This window comes from Sinocyclocheilus anshuiensis, unplaced genomic scaffold (assembly GCF_001515605.1).
Source record: "Sinocyclocheilus anshuiensis isolate Anshui unplaced genomic scaffold, SAMN03320099.WGS_v1.1 scaffold100, whole genome shotgun sequence".
Classification (NCBI taxonomy): domain Eukaryota; kingdom Metazoa; phylum Chordata; class Actinopteri; order Cypriniformes; family Cyprinidae; genus Sinocyclocheilus; species Sinocyclocheilus anshuiensis.
The window spans coordinates 163,661-170,110 of record NW_015555725.1 but is presented as its reverse complement, the minus strand read 5'-3'; the positions used below and the strand labels follow the sequence as shown (position 1 = coordinate 170,110).

Genomic DNA, 6,450 nt, shown 5'->3' with positions numbered 1-6,450 from the left:
TATTTTATTTTTTTTTTTTTTTTTTTTTTTTCTTGTGATAAATTATCATTAAAGTATGATCGATATGTGAAATAAAAACATATGCAAAGTTTATTTTTTTCGGTTATTTCCTTCAGGAAGTATGAAACAGAAAAACATTTTAAATATGACTTTAATATGTCAGGCTTTACAGGGTTGATTTACTTGATTTGCTTGATGCATGTGAAACTGGGCGATCTCTCTCTAGATGGTCTTGGTGGTCTTTCTCTCTAATAGCACTACAATGTTTAATCACTTTTCATGTTGTTGCAAATATGAGCTTCCTTTCCACGGAACATGAGACCTTTTAATTCAGGCTTGTTGGCCCTGGCGATAATTTACCTAAACGGGCATTTGACTAGTCAAGCATTGAAAGTTTTTCCTCACCATTGAAGGACACCAATATGTAAATGGTGCATTAAACCTTTGCCCAAATATTATTGTCCTATAATTGTTGTGGAAGAGCTACATGGAGCAAAATAATTAAGTTATCCAGCTGGGCTCATGGTTTCCAAGCACATTAACTATTAAATAAAAAATAAGCATGCATCTGAATTATAAAACGAGCACTGAAAGCTTGGCAGGTTGAGAGGAATGCTACTTTTCTTTTGGACTTTAGATCGTAAAGAAATATGGAGTCTGTTCTGAATTGGCATGCAGGAAATGAGATAAAGGGAAGAGAAATATCTGCAGAGGCGCTGTGTCTGGCTTAGATACCACGATGATGAGTTTTTCCCTTTTTCTGATGAAGTTTTGGAGTGCGGCCACATGCCAGTTATGTCAATTAACACCAAAGACACAACTGATCTTCCATTAAATTCTTGCTGAACTGGCACTTCGCTCCAAACGCAACTCTCAGTCTATCTCTCTTTCTCTCTACAGAAATGAATGTTTTAAACTCAACGAATCCGTCTCACTGGCTGTCAGAGCATGTCAAAAAAATCTTAAATTCTAGTGGTTCTCAACTGGTGAATCATGACCTAAATATGATTACACACACACACAAAACTATTTTGAATGCAAATAATAAAAGGAGGGAAAAACTGGTATTAATTTCCATAAATCTGTTCAACGTGCCATTTCAATCGATTAAAAAAACCCTCTAAATCCCAGTGTGGTATTTTCTTGTATCAAGACAAGCCATAGTCATTTCATAACTTAAAAAAAAAAGTTACAATTGTTTACATTATTTTGATGAGATAAAGTAATGGAAAAGCATGTTGTCATTGTTTTTTTACAGTGTGTATATTTATTGTATTTAGTTAGCTTCATGCATATAACTGAAAATGTATACACTTTTTATTTACCGCCTTCATGAAACCACTGAAATTCAGCTGAAATACCACAATTGTCTATTTTCCTACTCATTTCAAGTTAATAATTCTGCATATTGTTGGGCCTTTTTGCAGTTTGTAGTAATCTTACTAGATTTATGCATTCATAATGTTTAATTTAAAAAAAGGTTTTGTATGATACTTTTGATCAATTAATAATTCTGATTCTGTCTTGAGTTGTTACTTGATGATCAATGTAAATTCCTGAAGAAAAACTAGTTGATAACCACTGGTCTTCGTCAGCATCATATGTACCATGCTAATAAAGACAAATGAACGCACAGCTCTTAGACATACTCAACACTCTCTCACCTTCCTATGAGAAAATTAATCAATCTGCTAACGCAGCAAATCATTCATTAAGCACAAAACAGCCTGTTTAATGAAGGAGCTGGAGTTCAGGGAAGTGTCATCAAGGGCACATCAGCTGGCCGTCACCTGACCAACACCTTAACAAGCCTTGTGATTGTCTTATATCCGGACTGGCAGACCTCACACCTGACCACTCATGAATCCACCTCATACATTTTTATGGCATGTTCCCATTCCTCTCTCTCTCTCTCTCTCTCTCACTCTCTCTCTCACTCTCACTCTCACACTCACTCTCACACTCACTCACTCACTCACTCAGCAGCCTTAGTAATGGGCTACATCAATCCTTTCTTGCCCTCGAATAGGAATGTAAATTTTTGTCTGCCTATTAATTTCTGTTAACCCAGGAGGCGTTGGGCTCATTAATCGTGACCAGGGGCAGGGCTCCTCGATAGCTGCGAGTGATAAAACGCACAGTGTGATGGCAGATGCGAGGGTCCAGATAAGTGAAGACTACACATGTACAGATGACAGGCCGCTTCAGTGACAACGGCTGGAGCAGCAGGAAACACTACACAGTCTTTAAAGTTTCAAGCACCACAAATAACAAGGCCGATATGTTGTAAAAAGTTGGATGACAAATATCGGTTTTCAATTTTTTATTAGGACATTACACAGTGTAGTTTGATGAGGCATGTTGTGTGTAATAGCTGATGGGGCTCTCAAAGAAAAGGTGGTACTTCAAATTTGTTGAATTGTTTCAGTGGGTGTGAAATATATTTATTTATTTATTTATTTTTTATGCAACTTTTATTTTTCTTTATTATTTGCACTAATACTTTCTTTATTATTGGCACTAAACCTAGTCCTGTATACTATAAATATTGTTGGCTCTGTGACGAATTGCTTATGTTCCTCTTTTGTAAATCACTTGGGATAAAAGCATCTGCTAAATGCGTAAATGTAAATTTAATATGTTAATTTAACAAGCCTAAAAATAAATTTTGCCTGCTTTTATTATACACATATATTTCTGACTCTGAATGTCTTTTCAGCATTGTTATTGTAGTATAATTATTTAAATAATACTTATATATATATATATATGGGGGTCTGAATACTTTCCGTACCCACTGTATATATATATACTATTCATTATAAGCTAGTTTTTATTAATATATAGTTTTTTATATTTTAGTTTTTTTTTGTGATGTTATGTGTTTTTGTATTAATTTTTATTTATTTTAAATATTACTAGGGTTCATTAATTTGTGTTTTAGTTCATTTATAGTATTTATTTATTTTATTTCCAGTTAGTAATTTTAGTGCTTGGTAACTTATACTAAACCAAAAATTGGAAATGTTGCTGTGCCTTTTTTACTTTTAATTTTAGTTTTAGTTAACGCTAATGTTTTGAGCACCGTTTACACCTGTTTTTAGTGTTGACTTTTTTGATCGGACTCAAGATTGTTAAAGGCAGTTATAAACTGGGCCAAAGACTCATTTTAATTACAACCATTCATCAAGCACATTCTCGAATGCTCCTTAAACATACGTTTTATAATGGGAGACGTTTAGCCTGTTTCCAGCAGTGTGATGACACCAGCGGGGGCTAATAGATCCAAAGCCTTTATGACTGCGTTCTGTATAATCTTGCTTGTGAAGTCACAAGATGAAAAGCCATAATTTTAATATAGTGGATATTAACAAACCACTGAAGAGTCTGGTTCTCCATTTTTAACTTGATGTCTGATGGTTCACCAGCAAATTCGTAAACTCAACAGCACAATTCAAATTCTAAATCAGAATAAGGCAGATGCCCAATTCACTTTCCAGAACATTTTCCCACACAATTACCGAAACCCAAGACGTGATGACTGCTAAAGTAGCTCATATTTCCGATCCAATTCTGAGAGCCTCTTTCTCTCCCTCTATGAAATCACGCTGGGAGAGAGAATCTGAATTGAGTTTTGATATTTGTGCCAGAGAACTGATCCATAGATGACACCTACAGCACACGAGAGCCATTCCAGCTTAACAAAGACAGACCCACGGCTGCTCTTGTCTAGTGCTGTCTGACAGGATACAGCATGCCATGTACACTGCCACTCACCACACTCCGTCAGCATAGATTCAGTTAAATATGCAATATGATCTGCAGTTTTACATTTGCTAAGGTCTTTTGTAATGTACAGTGATTATAATTGAAGGTGGGTGAAATATTAAAGGAGTAGTTCACCCAAAATGAACATTTTCTGAAAATGTACTCAACCTCAGGCCATCCAAGATGTAGAAGAGGCAAAGAGATTTGGAGAAATTTAGCATTACATCACTTACTCTAGATCCTCTGCAGTGAATGGGTGCCATCAGAATGAGAATTCAAACAGCTGATAAAAATATCACAATAATCCACAAGTAATCCACACCACTCCAGTCCATCAGTTAATGTCTTGTGAAGTGAAAAGCTGTGTGTTTGTATGAAACAAACCCATCAAGGCATTTTAACTATAAACCGCTGCTTCTGGACGAAATACCCGTCCATAAATCCTTAATAACGCTTCCTATAGTGAAAAAGTCCATCCCTGTTGTTCTCTGACATCAAAATCCACCAACATATTTGTCAACAACTGTTTTGTGTTTGATCTGTGTCTATTTCTCTCTTGATTCAGACAACATGGCTGAGACCGTTGGTGAGCAAGTCATGTAATGCTACAATTCTCCAAATCTGTTCCAAAGAAACAAACTCATCTATATCTTGGGATCACTTTTGGGTGAACTATTCCTTTGAAGAAATCTCTTAACACTAAAGTCAATATCTGAATGTTATGTAATCATCTTGACTGCCTCGTCATCTATACTTGACCTCGAACATTGACGCTTGTGTATGTGAGCATCTGCCTTTATTGTGCATGAGTTTGCAATGCTATTCAGTCGAGTTTCTGTACAGTACAGCTAGGCCTTGGAACTTTTACCCATTTATAGAATATAAACTGACCAATAGATACATTTAAATAACAGGCAATTTATATATATATGTATATGTATATGTATATATATGAACTCTTTATGATTGTTGCAATGCAGTTTGCTCAGAAATACTTGAGGTTGATTTTTTTTTTATGATGAAACTCTTCCACAAACATTGGCAAAACATTTTTTTGTTTTGTTTTTTTGCCATGAATAAAAGTTCATAAGCAAGAAAAGAGTTTCTAGGAGGCAATAACATGTGAAAAAAAAATTTTATTATTATAAACTGAAATCTGAAAAATCAAGCCTGGTGATGTTTTTTTTTTCTTTCTTTTCATTTTCTCAAGTTTAATCAGGTTGTAATTCCCTGATATGAGGTCTGTTGTTGTTTAGATGGAGCAGCACAGTTCAGTTCAGTTGTTTTTTTTTTTGGTCTCTTTTTCAGCATTTTTATTGATTGGACTGAGTTTGTTTGAGCAGAACATATAAAAGTGACAGCAAGCACTTTTAAAAGCCTCTGACTGTGTAAACTTGTGGACGTATTTATGTGGACAAACTTTCCTGTTGAAAGCCTTGCTGTGGACAGCCGAGAGTAAATTTCTGTTACATGTATTCTGCTGTGCATTCTGTGGCTTTCTTGCTCCCTCTTGTGGCTTAGTTAAATCCCGACTTCTCAAAATGCTATTTTTACAGGCGCCTTGTTTGTAGACACAAGTTTGTTTCCGTTGTATTTTTCTAAAAAAACATTCTCATTGAATTTTGATGTTTGCCTGTGGCTGAATTATTTTTATTTTTTTTAGGCACCTCACATTTAATCACAGGGTTATTGGAAAGAGCCATGTTCAAACAGTCATACACCAGTGGAACCCAGCAAACACAGATGCACACCAGTGAAGCGTATCCGATTTCACCCTAATCTCCTCCTCATCTTTGCTCATTCTCTTCTATGACCTTTCATGCTCTGCTATATTATGACACACACATCTATCACCAAAACATAACTAAATACTCATTGATTGGATCCTTTCAAAGAATCATTCCTTTGGCACCAAAACAGATAATCTCGCACCTAATACCTTCTTGTTTCCACAATGCAGCTGCTTAACAGAAACCACAGAATAAGAATGAGAATGAGAATGAGACAGCCAAAGAGAAGCTTAAAGTGTTCCTGTGGGTCACAGGTTACTGATTTTGCCAAGCAGGACATGTTCTTGGATTCACCTCAAGTAATTCCCAACTAATATGTCTTGCAGCCATGGTTGTGACTGAATGTAATAATGTCACATGTTTTCACCTGTAAAATTAAATGATTTAGCTTCATAAATTAAAAAAAAAGAACCGTTACAAGGGACATTGACGCACACTTGTGCACTTGAAATAAGACTTGTTTCATTCATGACAGCAATTCATATTTCAAATTGGAAATTTGCCCTTTTTAGAGTAACAGTTTTCAATTCATGATGTGTGTGTGTGTGTATATATATATATATATATATATATATATAAAAATTATAAATGCAACACTTTTGTTTTTGCCCCCATTTTACATGAGCTGAACTCAAAGATCTAAGACTTTTTCTATGTACACAAAAGGCCTATTTCTCTCAAATATTGTTCACAAATCTGTCTCAATCTGTGTTAGTGAGCACTTCTCCTTTGCCGAGCTGCGTGAGGCAAATGGTGGTCACACCAGATACTGACTGGTTTGCAGCCTGAAATGAAGATGGACACAGTTTTTGTTTTATCCGGATGTATTATAACATCTAAGTGAAAGACATAACACAAACATGTCAGAAAAAAAAAAAAAAACCAAATTACT

General features: G+C 35.3%; 1 long non-coding RNA gene across 1 annotated transcript in view; it reads left to right on the top strand.

Moving 5' to 3' along the window:
• LOC107672605 (uncharacterized) overlaps positions 1-5,919 on the top strand; it is an 18,862-nt gene extending 12,943 nt beyond the window's left edge. The window contains exon 3 of the long non-coding RNA XR_001632330.1: positions 5,729-5,919. This is a non-coding gene — a long non-coding RNA (uncharacterized LOC107672605). The remainder of the gene's footprint in view (positions 1-5,728) is intronic.
• The last annotated feature ends 531 nt before the right edge of the window (positions 5,920-6,450 follow it).